This window comes from Spermophilus citellus, assembly GCF_964194105.1.
Source record: "Spermophilus citellus genome assembly, chromosome: 6".
Classification (NCBI taxonomy): domain Eukaryota; kingdom Metazoa; phylum Chordata; class Mammalia; order Rodentia; family Sciuridae; genus Spermophilus; species Spermophilus citellus.
The window spans coordinates 19,764,192-19,781,390 of NC_138187.1; the positions used below are offsets into that span (position 1 = coordinate 19,764,192).

The 17,199-nt window shown below is 47.9% G+C and overlaps 1 protein-coding gene across 3 annotated transcripts in view; it reads left to right on the plus strand.

Moving 5' to 3' along the window:
* IL21R (interleukin 21 receptor) overlaps positions 1–17,199 on the plus strand; it is a 45,161-nt gene that overhangs the window by 13,198 nt on the left and 14,764 nt on the right. The window contains exon 2 of one of the 3 annotated variants that reach the window (XM_081297245.1): positions 11,629–11,716. The exons of the other annotated variants lie outside the window; for them this stretch is intronic. The gene's annotated coding sequence lies outside the window, so the exon portion shown is untranslated. The remainder of the gene's footprint in view (positions 1–11,628; positions 11,717–17,199) is intronic. 3 annotated transcript variants of the gene reach the window in all.

Consider the following 17,199-nt stretch of genomic DNA (forward strand, 5'->3'; position numbering starts at 1 on the left):
GTCTGTCAGGACTCAAGGTCATAACAAGGTGACCTTTTAGAGAGGGAGTTTGTACCATGAGGAACCTTGAGCCATGGGGGGAGGGGCCGGACCCCCGAGTGGCAGAGGGTGTGGGGACGTCCCGGGACACAGCAGCCCTGCCTGCCTGGCCTCCCGGCCCCAGGGCGTACCATCCCAGGACTTGAGGACCTCCCACGACCCTCAGGGGACCCAGCCCATTTCACAGATGGCAAGACTGAGGCTCTGCAGGGACGTCTTTGCCCCAGGTTCACTGTGACCAGGAAATACCCAGCTCAGTGCACACCATGGCAAGGTCACCACCCGTGGGACAGGGTGACAGGAAAAGAAGATTCACGTCACAGGGCACCTTCTGAGAAGGGCCACCCATCAGGACGGCTGGGCATCCATTCCGGGGGAGTGGGCCGTGGCCAGGTGGGGACCCTGGTCATGGGGTCCCCACCGTAGGTCCTGCGGGAGCCTGGTCTGCCCTGCCCTGGGGGTGTCGGGGTCTTTGCTTGGCCCCACAGAGGGGGCTCAGGAGAGCAAGACCCAGGCTGAGCCTGAGCCCACGGCTCCCGCCTCCCCAGCAAGGTCGGCCGGAGTCCCCAAGAGGAGAGAGGGAGGGTGGGCCACCGCCTTGAGGTGACCAGGGGAGGGGACGGTGGCGGTGCCGGGCTGGGGAGACCTGCAGGAGAGGAGAGCAGCCTCCGGAGGCTGAGCGGGGTCCCTGTGGTCACTGGGGGCGCTGAGCTGACTCACGGGTACGCGGCTGACCGTGATTTTGGAATCAGAAGGAACCGGGTTCAAATCCCAGCTCTCCCACTTAGTGCCCGTGGGACCTGAGGGAGTGTTCCTGTGACCTCTCTGAACCCCAGTTGCTTGTCTGTGACAGGAGGAAATGTCTGTAAGGACAAGAATCGGGGCTCTATAAGAACAGGAACCAGAGCACCCCGCTCAGGTTGGTCGTGAGAATTTGTTCGGAGGGTTTTTATTGAGCACATACTAGGGGGTCAGACACCTCCCCGGGTCCTGGGCTCGGTAACACAGACAGCCAAAGCCAGCGGAGCACACAGGCTCTGATGAGGAGCATGTGCTTAGGACCAGTAGGTTTTACTCTTTTGGAGGGGGGCAGAGGGGTCTTGGGGATGGAACCCAGAGGTGCTTTACCACTGAGCCACATCCCCAGGCCTTTTTAAATTTTTTTTTTTCTTTTAGGCAGGTCTCACGACATTGTGTAGGGTCAGACTTAGTTGCTGAGGCTGGCCTCAAACTTGTGATCCTCCTGCCTCGGCCTCCTGGCCTCCTGGGTGGTTTTACTTTAATACTATGGATGATAATGTCTTCGACTGTTACCTGGCATAGAGTCTGACATGCTCTGAGTTCAACAATGACAGCTCTTTTGGTGATTGTGCCCCCACTGCACAGATGGGGAAGCTGAGGCCCAGAGAGGCAGGAGGGGTTTCTAGGGCCACCCAGGGAGCCATCTTGCATCTGGGAACTCACACCTTCCTGAGGAAGAGGGTCCTTCTGCTCCACGCCCCCTTCCCCACGGGCTCTCCAGGGCCCCAGAAACCCGAGGGGGAGGGGAAGGAGTGGGAGGAGCACCCTCCCCCAAGGCTCCTGGGTGCCACCCCCCCACTCCCTGCCCTGGCCTCTGCCAAAGGGACTTTTCACGACAGCTCAAAGGAGAGTGCTGAGTAAACTTGGAACTTCTGAGACAACCTGAGAATATTCCCCAGATCACAGCAGGGGCCCTCAATGGGGGACCAGGCTGCTGGTCCTTGCAGCCCTCAAGAAGGGTCCAGCCACCCCAATGGTCCCCAGGGAGGCAGGTGCACCAGCCCTTCCTGGCTGTGTGACCACAGCAGAGGCTCTGGGCCTCTCTGGGCTTCAGTTTCCTCATCTGCCAAGCGGCTGCGGCTCTCTCCAGGGTGAATGAGCGACACCCAGTCTCCTGCCTGGTTACTGCCCAGGAGCACCTGGTCCTGCCCTGGTTGGCCAGGGATGGAGGGGCAGTTGCTCGTGGGCCCCGCCTTCCTGCCTCCAGGCCCCAGCAGCTGCGGTTGAGAGCATCCTGCAGCTGCCTCACGCCTCCCCGGGGCTGCAGGGCCGCCGGAGCTGGGAGAGGGCGCAGCCTGGGCGCGGAGGCTTCTGGGACGCAGGACTCAGGCAGGGGAGGGTGCGGCCCGGGGTGCGCGCCAGCTCCTGGGCCAGGGGAGTGCAGCAGGTGCTCAGGGGGAGGCCGGGAGGCTGCAGGGGGAGGCCCTTCCCCACGCACCGAGCGCTCAGGGCGAGGCCCTTGCACACCAGTCCCCAGAGGGCATGACCCAGCCGGCCAACGCCACGGGCACCCCCTCCCCCCAGGCTCCCCGCTCCATTAGACAGATGGGAGGCCGAGGCCCAGGAGAGCCTGAGAGGGGGACGAGGCCCACCCTGGGTTTGCAGCAGAGGCTCCTTTCTGGCCCAGGGCCGCCTGAGACTCTGCTCAGGTGAGAGCTTGCAGGTGAGCCCGGCCGTCCGCCGCCCTCCTCCGGAAGCTCCTGGTCACTAATCTGATGACAGCCGTCACCAGCACTCAGACTCTGGGAGCTGAGGGAGGAGAGAGGGTGACTCTGGGGACAGGGACCTCTCAGGGCTACTCCTCCTTACCTGCACCTACCCGCCTCGCTTTCTTGAATCCGTTCTCCATCTTTCGTCTCTGCTGGTGGAGCCTGGGCTCCATTCCAGACCCCGCGCCGTGCACGAGGAAAATACTGCGGGAACAGAGAGGTCAACCACCCAACCTCTGGGCGCTTGGGCTTCAGCCCAGAGACGTCCACTAAACTGAGCCTAAGAGTGTGGGCTGGGGACTGCAGAGAAGATCCACTTCTGACAGAGTGAATGGCCTCTTCGAAGAGGCGTCACTGAGGTTGAAATATGAGGATGGAAATGCAAAGAAGCTGGGGGGAAAGCGTCCTCAGCAGAGGGAGTGGTGCGTGCAAAGGTCCTGAGGTGAGGGGAAAGGTGGAGCATTGGAGATTTTATCCTCCTCAAGTACATAAGATCCACAGGGCACTGAATTTAAGGCGGGGACGCTGAGAAGAAAACACCCTGGCTCTGGGCTTTGGTGGAGGGGTGCACTCCAGAGGAAGGGGCGACTCTCACTCCGTGGGGGGCCAGAGATCAACAGAGGAGGCGACATTTGGACTGAATTTGGAGGACTGCATGGGAGGCTGCCAGGCCCAGCAGAGCAGAGGGTTCTGTGGCCGAGAGGGCACATGCCAGGTGTCAGCACCAGGTGAGCCGCGAGCTGACCAAGCTGGTGGCACCTGGTGCGCAGCGGGTAGAGGGGACAGAAAGGTGGAGCCAGGCTCGGAACTGAGCAGCCCCAGGGCAGGTCACAAGAGGCCCTGGAAGACCCAGCGGACGTCGCAGCTTGGTTCTGGGTTCCCTCTCGGGAAGTCCCGAAGTGACACTTCTGCTTCCAGCCACTGTCGGCTCTGGTTTATGGCCCCTCTGGGGAGTCCCTCCCCCCGCCTCTTGGTTTCTTCTTGGTTCCTTGGGGAAACGGCCCATTTTACTTTTCACCCCCACCGCTCTCACTTTCCACCCTGCGGCCCCCACCTGGGCCACACGGATTGACTGACGCCAGGAACTGCCCCTCCCGCCGCCGGGGAGAGCGGGAGACAAGGGAAGCGGTTCCTTCCAGGTTGGGAAGCGCACGGAGGAGCCTGGGGAGCGCAGAGGGCAGGCGCAGAGGGCTCCAGGGCTCTATCCGCCAGCCCTGGCACAGGGAGCGGAACGTGGAGGACACTGAGTGACAATGCACTCCCTCCAGATGGTTTTTAGCACTTGAAATATATGTCTATGAATCGGAAAAGATTCCTAAATGTGCATATATGTGATGCCATGTATATACTTCTCTTGTTCCAATTTTGGTTTCTTTTACATTTTCTTATTGGAAAAAAATTTAATGTCTCATTTTTAAATTTTTTTTTAAAGTTGTCAGTGGACATTTTTTATTTTCGTTGATTTATTTTTTTGTGGTGCTGAGGATCGAATCCAGTGCTTCACACCTGCTAGGCGAGTGCTCTACCCCTGAGCCACAATCCCAGCCCTGGAAAATTCTTCCTTTTAACTAAACTTATCAGTCTTTTCCTTTATGCCCAGAGCTTTCTGCTCTGGGTCCACTAAAATATGATGTTTCCTTCTAGATGATTTTGTTGTGTTTTAGTTTCACATTTGGGTCTACAGTGTATCTGGAATTTGTTTTTACTATGGTGTGACGGGGGAGTCCAGGTTTCTTTTTTCCATATGAACATTCAGATAATATGTCAGGGTGTTTTAATGTTCTTTACCTACTGCTTTCATTTTTTTGCCACTAGAGATTGAACGCGGGCCCTTATCCACTGAGCCACATCCCCAGCCTATTTTACTTTTTATTTTGAGACAGAGTCTTGCTATGTTGCTTATGGTATTGCTAAGTTGCTGAGGCTGGCTTTGAACTTGTGATCCTCCCACCTCAGCCTCCCAAACCGCTGGGATCACAGGCGTGCACCACCGTGCCCAGCTTCCCCACAGCTTTTTAATGGTGTCTTTTCTGAGAATCAAGTGGTCATATATGAATCTGTTTTTAGAGGTTTTTTTGTTTGTTTGTTTGTTTGTTTCCACTGGCCAGTTTGGTTTTCCTTGCAACAATGCTATATTTTGTTAATCACTGATTTCTAAGTCTCGACATGCTTCTTTTAAAATTGTCCAAGCTATTTTCAACTCTTTGCATTTCCATATAAATTTTAGAATGATTTTGTGAATTTTCACCAAAGAAAATCCCGCAGGAGACTTTTTTTTTTTTGGAGCCTTGAGATTTTATTGAAACTTTAGTTCAACTCTGGAAGAACAGACATCTTCCGTCTTTAAATCTTCCAATCCATGAACATAGTATGCACCTCCGCTTCTTTCTATGTCCTTCAATTTATCTGAGTAACATTTTGTAGGTTTCTGTGTAGAAGTCTTGCCTATCTTTAACGATAGTCATTCCTGGGTATTTAGTTTTTAATGTTAATGTCAATTGCGTATCTTTCAAATTTCATCTGTTCTTGGTGTACAAAATATCATGATTCATTTCCACATTTTATAACTTATTAACACACATTTCAAGCTGGGATTCCAGATGTATGAGGGAATACTTAAAAAAAAAACCCAAACATGGCTTACTTCAGCTGGCCACCCGGTGAAGGGGCTTCGTTATTGTCGTTGGGTTGTTGTTGGGTTGTTTTGCTTTGTCTTTGTTTTGATTTTTTTTTGGGGGGTGGATAGGTTCTCGCTCTATTGCCCAATCTGGCCTCAACCTCCTAGTATCAAGTGGTCCTCCTGCCTCAGCCTCCTGAGCAGCTAGTGGATGTCATGGCAACTGGCCATGATGGAGGGCTCTTGCCTTGACTTTTGTAAGTTTTCCCTCATCTTCCTCTGCTAATCCTGTGAGAGAAGTTACGATGGTCCAAAGAGGAGTGTCCCAGACTTGGAATTCATTCTTAAGGAAGATATTTTTTTTTTTGCCCTTGGCTATTTTCAGGTGTGCAGCCCAGGAGTGATGACTGTATACATATCATGAACAACAGATGGTATTCATCTTGTATGAGTGAAACTCTACAGCTACCAAGAAACAACTCCTCATTCTCCCTCCCTCTCTTTTCTGGCAACTGCCCATCTACATTCTGTTTCTATGAGTTTGATTTCTCTAAGTACATCCCTGAGAGTGGAATCCTGCCATCTTTGTCTTGTGGTTGGCTTATTTCACCCCACATACTGCCCCCGGTTTTCACCCACAAGTAGCATATTTCCTGCTTTTTAAGAGCTGAATAATATTCCATGGTTGGTATTATATAGCCCATTTTCTTGACCCATTTATCTTGTCAATGAATTTAGATCGCTTACATGGCTTGACTATGGTAAATGTTTCTTTGAGATGCCACTTTTCCTTCTTCTGACTATGTACCTGGCATTTCTACCTTTAATTTTCAAAATATTAACAGAAAAGTACAGAATTGTTGTTCTAATTTCTCTTCATTCTTACCAATGTTTGTCATTTCCCTTTTCTGCCCCTAATAATGGCCATCCTAACAAGTGGGAAGTAATATCTTGTTGTGGTTTTGATCTGCATTTCTCTGATAAGTAGTGAGTTTGAGCATCTTCTCATACGCTTATTACACATTTTTCTATTTCTTTGGAAAAAATGTTTATTCAGGTTCTTTGTCAATTTTTAAATAATAATAATAATGATTATTATTATTATTATTTGGTACAGGGGATTGAACCGAGGGACACTTAACCACTAAGCTACATCCCCAGCCCTTTTTAAAAATATTTTTATGTAGAGACAGGATTTCGCTAAGTTGCTTGGAGCCTTGCTAAGTCACTGAGGCTGGCCTTGAACTTGCGATCCACCTGCCTCAGCCTCCTAGTCACTGGGATTATAGGAATGCACCATTGTACCTTTCTATTCATGGAAAAGAAAAAGAAACAGTGGGATTTTGTAGGGATTGCTTTAAACCCCAAATTTGCTTTAGGTAGTATTGACCGATTAACAATACTAAGTCTTCTTTTTTTTTTCTTTTTTTTAAAGAGAGAGTGAGAGAGGAGAGAGAGAATTTTTAATATTTATTTTTTAGTTCTCGGCGGACACAACATCTTTGTTGGTATGTGGTGCTGAGGATCGAACCCGGGCCGCATGCATGCCAGGTGAGCGCGCTACCGCTTGAGCCACATCCCCAGCCCAATACTAAGTCTTCAATGCATGAAGATGGGATGTCTTTCTATCAATTTGTGTCTAATTTCTTTTAACAATGTTGTGTACCAGTCTTTCTCCTCCTTGGTTAACTTGATTCCTAAGCATTTTATTCTTTTTTTTTTATGCTATTGTAAATGGGATTGTTTTCTGAATCACCTTTTTGGATTATTCATTGTTTGTATATAGAAATGCAAGTCCTATTTGAGTGCGTGTTCTGTATTCTTCAACTTTGCTGAATTCATTTCATAGTTCTTAAGTGTTTGTAGAATTTTTAGGGTTCCTGATCTTAGAGGAAAAGATTTCAGTCTCTCAACATTGAGTATGGTAACCATTTCTCATTTGTTGAGTTTTTGAAAAATTATTATTAAATGGCATTGAATCTTGTCAAATGCTTCTTCTGCATCAGTTGAGATGACCGTGTGATTTTTGTCCTTTATTCTGTTAATGCAGTATGTGATTATTTATTGATTTTCAAAAATGGAACCATCCTTGAATTCCGGGAATAAATCCTGCTGCTTCATGGTGTTTAGTTCTTTTCATGTACTGTGGAATTTGGTTGGCTAGGTTTTGTTGAGGATTTTGCATAAATATTCAGCAGGGTCATTGGTCCGTAGTTTTCTTGATCTTTCTAGCTTTGGTGTTGAAGTCTCATAAAATGAATTTGGAAGTGTTTCCTCCTTTCGATTTTTGGAAAGAGTTTGACAGGAATTGGTGTTAATCCTTCTTTAAATATTTGGTAGAATTTTCTAGTGAAGCCATCAGATTCTACATTTTTCCTTATTGAGAATTGTTTGATTACTGATTAGTTTCTTTACCACTTACAGGTCTATTCAGACATTCTGTTTTTTCATGATTCTGTCTTGGTATGTCATATGTTCTAGGAATTTGTCAGTTTCTTCAAAACAGTTTACCCCATCTGTTGGCATATAATCAGAGTATTCTCCTGTACCCCCTTTTATTTCTGTGACACTGGTTGTAACGTCTCCTCTTTCATTTCCATTTTTAGTACTTGAGCCTTCTCTCTTCTTTGTCTAAGAGTTTGTCAATTTTGCTGATCTATAGAAATTCAATAAAATTTTTATATTGATCTCATCTTTAGTTTCCTTGATTATGAAATCTTTAGTTTCCTTGATTATGAATTATTATTCTAATAGTTCATCTGTTGGGTATCTTGGATATTTCTAGGTGCCATTTCAAATATTTATCTTTCCCTTTATCAATTTGTTTCTCTTTCTCATCTTGTGTTGATGTGGGCCTCTGATACAAGACATTCTTGATTTTTTTTTCCTACTGTCAGGGAGAAAATATTCAATATTTCTCAATTGAGGATGCTGTTAGCTATGCATGTTGTGTGTGTGTGTGTGTGTGTGTGTGTGTGTGTGTATGTGACATTTATCAAATTACAGGATCATATTCCTATTCAGAGGAATTATATTTTCTGGCAGGTTTTAGAAATCATAAAAAGGGTTTGCAATTCATTAAATGTTTTCTGAATACATTTAATGATCAGATAAAATATCTTCTTTATTCTGTTAATGTTGTAAAATAGATTTCTGATTTTTAAATGTCAAACTAATCTTAAATTCCTGAAATAAACCAATGGGATACTGATATGGTGTTTTAGTATATATCACTAGATTTGTCAGTATTTTGTTTAGGATTTTTGCATTTTATGTATGATAAGGATTGACCTATCATTTCACTTTCTTTTAGTGTCAACTTTTGTTACCAAAGTTGTTTTTAATTCCAACATTTGGTTCATTCACCCTTAAGGAATGTACTACTATGTTTGGGATGAAGCCTACCATCTTGCTATTTATCTTATTTTATTTTTTATTTGATCGATTCTCCTTTTTCTCCTTTGTCCACTTTTTTTTTGAATAGTTAACTTTAAAATCATTGCTCTATGTTCTTTTTAGTTCTTTATTTCTTTGATAATTCTTTTTGTGGTTATCTTACAGAGTAGAACATGCATACTTAATTTTTTAAAAGACCTACCTCAAATTAGTACTTTATTTTTTCCATTTTGATATAAATATAGAAGCGTGAAATAGATCTTATTTTAGTTAGGACCCCATTCTTTTAACATTTAATTTGTTTTATTTTTTAAATACATGACAGTGGAATGCATCACAATTCTTATCACACATATAGAGCACAATTTTTCCTATCTCTGTTTGTATATAAAGTATGTTGATACCAATTCGTGTCTTCCTACCTGTACTTTGGATGATGATGTCTCACATTCCACCATCCTTGCTAATCCCCTGTCTCCTCCCTTCCCCTCCACCCCTCTGCCCTATCTAGAGTTCGTCTATTCGGACCCCATTCTTGTGGATGGATTCTGCGCCTAATTTAAACTTTCAGACATCGTCTTAGTATTTTAGCGATCAATATTTATTTTTACTTAACAATTCTCTCGGTTGCTTGTCCATCTGTCCTTCAGTACCCTGACTCCAATCAGGAGTCATTTTCTTTTAGCTAAAAGTCTCACCTGGTCCTTCTTTGGGTTCAGGTCCACCAATGACAAATTCTCTATTCTTCTGGTTTTGGTCTCTTTCGACTGAATAAATCTTACTTTTTGAAAAACTTATAGTTTAAGATACATTTCACAGACTTTAAAACCCACCAGACAATTAGGCAGACAGTTGAATGGCTTCGTCTGTCTTCCAAGCTGGGTGGCCGTCCCAAGTCCCAAACAGCTCACCACTCGGGAAGGAGCCGCCAGGTCCCCACAGCCTCGGCCCCTGGGACCCTCCTCCTGCCTCCGTGCATTTGCCCCTTGGTGACATTGCCTGTAGATGTGACCTTGTGTCTGACTTCTTCAACATGAAGTTTCAAGGTTTTCATGGTGAAGCGGCACCGGTGACCCTGTTCCTAGTTACGGCTCCATGACCTTCCCACGAATGAATGTCCCACGTTGTTTGTTGGGGCTGACAGACATTTCGGTGCCTCCCACGTGGCCACTGTGAACGCTGCTGTGACCGTCCGTGTCCAGGGCTTTAGGGTGATCTTCTTCCACGTGGCTCCGGTCCCTTTCACTAATACCTGGGGGTGACGTTGCTCGGTCCCCTGGTCACCCTGTGTGTGGTTTTTGGAGAGACTGAAATGGCTTCCACCGTTTCCACGCGGGACAGCCACGTCCAGGATTCCCATTTCTCCAGATCCCCACTGGCTTTTGACAGTGACAGAGGTGACGTCACCCTCCCGGGAGGCGGAGTGGGAAGTCGCTGTGCCATTATGACTCATGAGGATCAGCCGCTTTTCATGTGTTTATTTGTGTTTCTTTGGAAAAAAAAAAAAAAAGATCTCTTCAAATCTCTTGCCCATTTTTAAATTGGATTCTCTGTCTTCTGGAGTCTGGTCTCACCTCTTCTGAGCACCAGGCCCTTGGCACCCGAGGCCCTTGGCACCCCAGGCCCTTGGCACCCGAGGCCCTTCACCCGGTCATCCGCAGATTCTTCTCACCACCCCGCCCTGTCTTGTCACTTTCTTTTTTAATATTTATTTTTTAGTTGTAGATGGACACAATGTCTTTATTTTATTTATTTATTCTTATGTGGTGCTGAGGATCAGACCCAGGGCCCCGCACGTGTGAGGCCAGCGCTCTACCACTGAGCCCCAGCCCCAGCCCCCCACTTTCTTAATATTATCTTTAAAGCACAAACATTTTGCATTTTGATTTAGTTCAATCTATCTATTTTTCTTCATTTGTGCTTTTGGTGTCAAATTTAAGAAGTACTCTTGCCTGCTACCAGGTCATGAAGATTTCCACCTATGTTTTAAGACTTTAGTAATAACTTTACCTTTTACATATAGATCTTTTATCCATTTTGAGTTAATTTTTTTAGTTTTATGTTAATATCCAGCTTCAGCAGCACCCTGTGCTTTAAAGACTTATTTTTTTATTTTTAATTTTTGGGGGCACCAGGAATTGAACTCAGGGGCACTCGACCACTGAGCCCCATCCCCAGCCCTATTTTATATTTTACTGAGAGACAGGGTCTCACTGAGTTGCCTAGGGCCTTGTTTGTGCTGAGGCTGGCCATGAACTCGCCATCCTCCTGCCTCAGCCTCCCTGAGCCGCTGGGATGACAGGTGTGCACCACCGTGCCCGGCTAAAGACTATTCTTTTAACCATTGTCTTAGTACCTTGTTAAAATCAATTGAACAAGCCACACAAGCTGGTGCATACCTGTCATCAGACTTAGGAGGCTGAGGCTGGAGGATTGAAAGATGGAGGCTAGACTCAGTCACTTTGCAAGGCCCTGTCTCAAAATAAAAAATAAAAAGGGCTGGGGATATTGCTCAGTGGTTAAGCGGTCCTGGATTCAATACCCAGTACTCCAACCCCCCCACCCCCCATCCAAAAAAAAAAAAAAAAAAGCATGGACTTATTTCTAGACTCAATTCAATTTCTTTGATCTGTACCTGTGTCTCTATGTCCATCGCTCTGGGCTGATTGGTAGAGCTTTGTAGTAGCTTTGAAATTGGGAAGTATGAATCCTCCAACTGGGTTCTTTTTAAAGATGTTTTTGACTAGTTTGGGCCCTTCCATCTATGGATTTTAGGATCAGCTTGTCAATCAAGCTGGCATTTTTACAGGGATTACTTTGAATCTGTAGATCATTTTGGAGAGTCATCTTAATAATATTCTTCCAATCCAGGAATGCAGGGTGTCCTCCACTTATTTAAGCTCTCTGTAGTCTCTTTCAACAATGCTTGTCATTTTTAGTGTACAAGACTCACTCTATAAGCTAATTAATCATGTACTAGTGGAACCAATAAATTTTGTTAAATTGACTCCTATTGTCATTCCTTTTTGATATTTAAATAAAATTATTTTCTTAATTTTATTTCAGATTCTTCATTGACAGTGTATATAAAATATAATTGATTTTTGTATACTGCATATACAACCCTGATAACTTCATTTATTACCTTGAATAGGTAAGTGTGCGTGGATGTGTGGATTCCTTTAGATTTTGTATGGATAAGACCATATTAATTCTGGCTGCGGAGGTGCACACCTGTAATCCCAGCGGCTCGGGAGGCTGAGGCAGGAGGATCGTGAGTTCAAAGCCAGCCTCAGCAACAGCAAGGCCCTACGCAACTCAGGGAGACCCTGTCTCTAAATAAAATACAAAATAGGGCTGGGGGTGGGGCTCAGGGATCGAGTGCCCCTGAGTTCAATCCCTGGTACCCCCCAAAAAAAAGGAAAAAAGAAAAATCAGTGATAGTCTTATTTCTTCTTTGAAGGCAAAATGTCTTTTTTCCTTGTAGTATTTCTACTATAGCTTTGGTTTTAATTTTTTAAAAAGTTTTTCTGTGATGTGTCTCGATGTGGTTTTCTTTGTATTTATCCTTTTGGGGATTTGTAGAGCTTTGTGGAATCTGTGATTGATGACTTCTATTAGTCGGGGAGTTTAACGAGTATCTGTATCTCATTTCTGCTTTTCTCTCTCCTTCTTAACTCTGCTCACACATGTGCTCGACCCTTACCTGATGTCTCCTCTGTCTCTTTTGCTCTTTTCTGGATTTTTGAACTTTTTTCTCTAAATAATTCAATATGGGTATTTCCTATTGATCCGCCTTCCATTTCACAAATCCATTTCTTCAGTACTTACAAATTTCAGTTGTTGTCTCTTTCATTTCTAGGATTCCTACTCCTTTTTTTTTTTTTTAAATTTTTTTTTGGTACCAGGGATTCCTTCTCTTTCGATTCCCTATTTCGGGTAGAATTCTTGAGCACACTCATCAAGGCTATTTGGAATCACATTTGATAAAGTCCTTTTTGGAGTCACCTATATGCTGATTTCTATTGTTTCTTTTTCCTCTTGTCTATCCTTTGATACTGTTTCCTTCCTAGTTTATCTTGTAGTTTTAGTTCAATGTTGGACATTGTGTCTGAAAAATATAGAGGCTTTGGCTGGGCCCGGTGGTGCGTGCCTATGAGATCCCAGCAACTCAGGAGGCTGAGGCAGGAGGATCACAAATTCAAGGCCAGCTTGGGCAATTTAGGGAGGCTTGGTCTCAAAATACAAAGTAACAGGGCTCAGGGTGTGATTCAGTGGTAGAAACCCCTGCGTTCAATCCCTAGGACAGAAAGAGGGGGTAGGGAGGGGGAGAGAGAGAGAGAGAGAGAGAGGGAAATGGATGTAGATACTGGTACAGATGCTGGCTTTGGATGAAGCTCACTTTTTCCAGATGTATTTCATCTTCTTCCAGCAGACGTGAACTGCTCCTGATTCTCCCTTACCCCAGGCTCAGCCCTCTCTGACCGACTGGGTGCTCACCAGGCCCCGTCTCTCTCCTTCGGCTCTGAGCCCTGATTCTTGCCTCTGTGTTGTGAAATTGCCAAGAACTCTTCTTAGTTCTGTAGCTTATCAGGAGATTCATTGATGCTGGATTTCTTGACGTGCTTCTCATTTTTCAACGATTTGAGGGGAACTGGCAAAATCTCAATGACTTTTCCTTTTCCCAAGTACTGAATAACGTGGTTGGTTGCTCATGTAGCATTTCCCCTGCTTAGAGGCTGTTCTCAGTAGAACACTAGTCCATCACAGCCTCTCGCCATATGTATTTTACAAAACTGAGATTCATTTCCATTTTAAATGTTGTGAGATAGTTTTGGGTTTTTTTTTTTAATACTTATTTTGTTATTTATTTTTGGTACTGGGGATTGAACCCAGGGGCAATTCACCACTGAGCCACATCCCCCAACCCTTTTAATGTTTTATTTTAGACAGGGTCTCGCTAAGTTGCTCAGGACCTTGACAAGTTGCTGAGGCTGGCCTCCAACTTGGGATCCTCCTGTCTCAGCCTCCCAAGCTACTGAATTACAGGAATTCACGACTGCACCCAGCCTGTGAGATAGTTTGGACGTGTAAAAGGGTGTAAATAGTCATATGACTAACAGCCAGTGTACTTTCACCCAGTTTTACCAAACTGTTGAGACCCCTTTTCTACACTATCCAGATTTGACATTTGTCACCTCCGTGGGTCCTTCCTGCCTTCAGGGCACCTGTGTGTTTGCTTAAACTATCGTCTTATGTGGTTTGAAGCAGGCACCATGGTGGGTGGCGCCTGGGTTCTGTCTCTCCCTGTTTTCTTTGTGAGTCACAAGCTCCGTCGTGTGCCGTGGCAAATGACTCACGGTCCCACCGAGCCATTAGGTCACCCTGTATTGTTTCCATTCTCCTGATGGCGCACGTCTGGGTCGCCCCTCACTTGTCCCTCTTAGAAGCCAGGCTGCCGTGGACCCTTCTTGGACGCACAGGGAGAGGGTGAAGGGTGGTGTTGCCGGGCCTCCGAGGACACTGGCTCGCGTCCCTGGGTCCCACGGACGACCTTCTGCGTCACAGGAGGATGGATGTTAGTAGTAAATGTCAGTCTCCGTCCCACAGGTCGCGGGCGAGAGTTCCCGTTAGGGCACATCCTCGCTCCACGTGATGTGGGTTGAGAGCTTTTACTTCTTTGCCAATCTGATAAAGTCAAATGGTTTGTCACTGTGGCTTTCATTTGCATTTCTGTGCCGATGGGAAAGTTAAGCACTTCACGTTCTCCGCAGCTCCGACTTCAGCCTGGTCTCCCACCCCCGAGCCTCTCTACTGTCCCGGAATGTCCCAAAACTTGGCCAAAATCATGTCTCCGCCCCGGAGGCTGCTGGGTGAACCCTTCTGCTAGGCTCCTCCTGCGGGGTGCAGCCTGTGCTCACAAGAAACCGGCAGCAGAGATCCGTGACCCCCCGTTTTATACAAGAGAAAACAGAATCAGAGGCGTCAGGTGACTTGCCCAGGGACACACAGCCAGGAGGCTGTAGACTCCAATTCAGGGACTCTTCTCTCTCCTGGAGGAGGCCGTGGAGGTGGGCGCCCAGGGAGGCCACGGAGGGAAGGCTCAGGACACTCTGGGCTTCTTTCTGGAGTGGCCTGGTTCACATGGGGGAGAAGTCACCACGGCCCTCGGGAGTCGGCTTGAGTGGGAAGAGCCTAAAGGGCTGGACAAGGGGCAGAGAGGGAGGTGGCGCTGGGGGGCGGCCATCTGGGCAGGGCCTCTGCCTTCTCCGCTCACCGCCTGGGCAGAAGCCAGAAGCTGGACCCGGCCATTTGGTTCTGCAAAGCCTCAAACACGTAGCTCTTCCTCCCGCTTTTACACGGGGACAAGCTGCATCCGTGCTCTGGGGAGCCCTGGGCCGGTCGCAGGCGTCCCCAAGGCTCCACGCTGTCCCGCTTTCCGGCTGAGCTGTCACTCTCCACTGTGTCCCTGTCGTGGTGAATCGTTGCTTACTTTAGGGGACACTTGGGGGAGCACTCTCCCTGACGCCCGGCAGGCAGGGTGGAGGGGACCCCAGGACCAGGAGCCAGGCGCTGCGTGGCTGTCCCAGGGAGGAGACGTCCCCGCCACCCAGGCCCCTCAGAGGCAGCGCTGGGGGCAGATGGGCAGGCAGCACGGAGGGTGCGACCTGGCCAGCGGGCACTGCGCCTGCCCGGGGCATCCTGGTCATCGGCAGGATGACATGTTGATTGGAGTAAAAAATGGGGGAAGGGGATGAGAAATAGCAAGCAGATAACAGCCCCAGGGAAGGTGCGAGCGGCAGAGTTCTGGAACATTCCGGCATGGCATCGGGAGGGAGGAGGTGGGCTGTGGGAGCTGGGGCTGGAGGACAGGAGAGGGACTGTGCCAGGGGGAGAGGACTCGGCCATGCACAGGGGTGTGGCAGGGCCCTGGGTGCTGGGAGGAGTGTCGCCTCCGGAGCAGGTGGGAGGAGGGATCCGGCCCCTGGAGGAGCTTCTCGCTGCTCATAGGGCCAGGATCAGAGGCCAGGAGCAGAGGCTGGGAGCAGAGGCCAGGGTTGCTCCCATCTCAGAGACGGTAACTGAGGACCAGGGGAAGGATTTTGCTCCACGATCCTCAAATCTGGGCCCTCTTCTCTCTCCCTCTCTGTCAGATGTCCTTGGTGGTAAGCAACAGAAACAGCCTTTGACACAGCTGACCAAAGCAGGGGCTTATGTCAATGAATGATCCAGATGAGGCCGTCAGGTACAGCTGGATCCAGGTCCTCAAAGCTGCCGTGGGGACTCTGGGTCTGTGCTTCACAGTATTTTCATCCTTTCCAGGAAGGCGTTAGGAGGTGACCAAGATGGCTGTGAGTTTCTAGCAGGTACCCCCAAAAGTCCCTCTGCTGCAGTTCTAGAGGAAAATTCCCAGGACTGTGTCAACGGTGTTGCCTGGTTTTAGGTCCATCCCTGATCCAGCCGCTGTGGCCGGGGGCCCTGGGTGACAAGTGGAGCCCTGGGATTGGCCAGGTCTGGATCAGGTGCCCACTCTGGACTGCGTAGGTGGGCTCCAGTTTATGGGGCACCTCATGACAAGGGCCACACAGCCAGCGGGCGCCTTGACACCCCCAGGAATCGGCTTGTGCAGAGCTAAGGCGAGGAGTTTGGAGGCTGAGCCCTGATCCTTGGAAAGGAGACTTTTTCCTGTGGCTGAGAGGAAGCCTTTGGGCAGGGACCCGGACAGAGCTATGCTGTGCTGCGGTCGGGATCGGAGCTGTGGACTTGCTAGTGGGAGAGCAGATGCGGACGCTCCTGTTCAAGGTGGAACAACAGTGTCTTAGTTCACTTTCTGCTGCTATAACAAAACACCTGAGGTTGGGTCTTTTTTTTTTTTTTTTAATACTGGGGATTGAACTCCCCGAGGTGCTTAACCACTGAGCCCTATCCCCAGCCCTTTTTATATTTTATTTAGAGTCAGGGTCTCACTAAAGGAATGTTAGAAATGTTAGGCTGGCTTTGAACTTGCGGTCCCCCCGCCTCAGCCTCTCGAGCTGCTGGGATGACAGGCGGGCCACCGTGCCTGACAGTTCTGGTCATTTTTAGTGACTAGGATTTGGCTCCTAGTGCTGGAGGCAGGGAGTCTGAGAGTGAGGTTCTGGCATCTGCTTAGCCTCTGGGGAGAGCCTCATGCCCTCATGTGATTCTAAGATCCCTCAAAGACCCCTGCCAAGTAGCACCCAGCAACAGGGGACTTTGGGAATCAGGTCCCAGCACTTGAACTTTGGGGGACGTGGTCTAAATCACAGCGCAAGGCTGGAGGTCTCAGGTCACACTGGGCACTGAGACGGAGTTCCTCTGAACATTCCCTTATGGTGACAGCAACCGTGGTTCATTTTAAAGCTTGTGATAAAAAATACATGAACACGGATGTTATCTATTAGGATGAAGTTGCACTTTAATTTTTACGTGGATCCATTTAAGAAAATATAGACAGTGAACAGTATCTCTCTGTGTGAGCCTGAGGCCGAAATTTTGAAAGGGAGGAGGAATTTTGGAAACTTTTGGCTGGATCCTTCTGGGAGTTTCCGTTTCTGATGCTCCGAGTTTTACAGGGGTCTCGGCCGAGTCTCTATGTGTCCGAGGGCACTGTCAAGA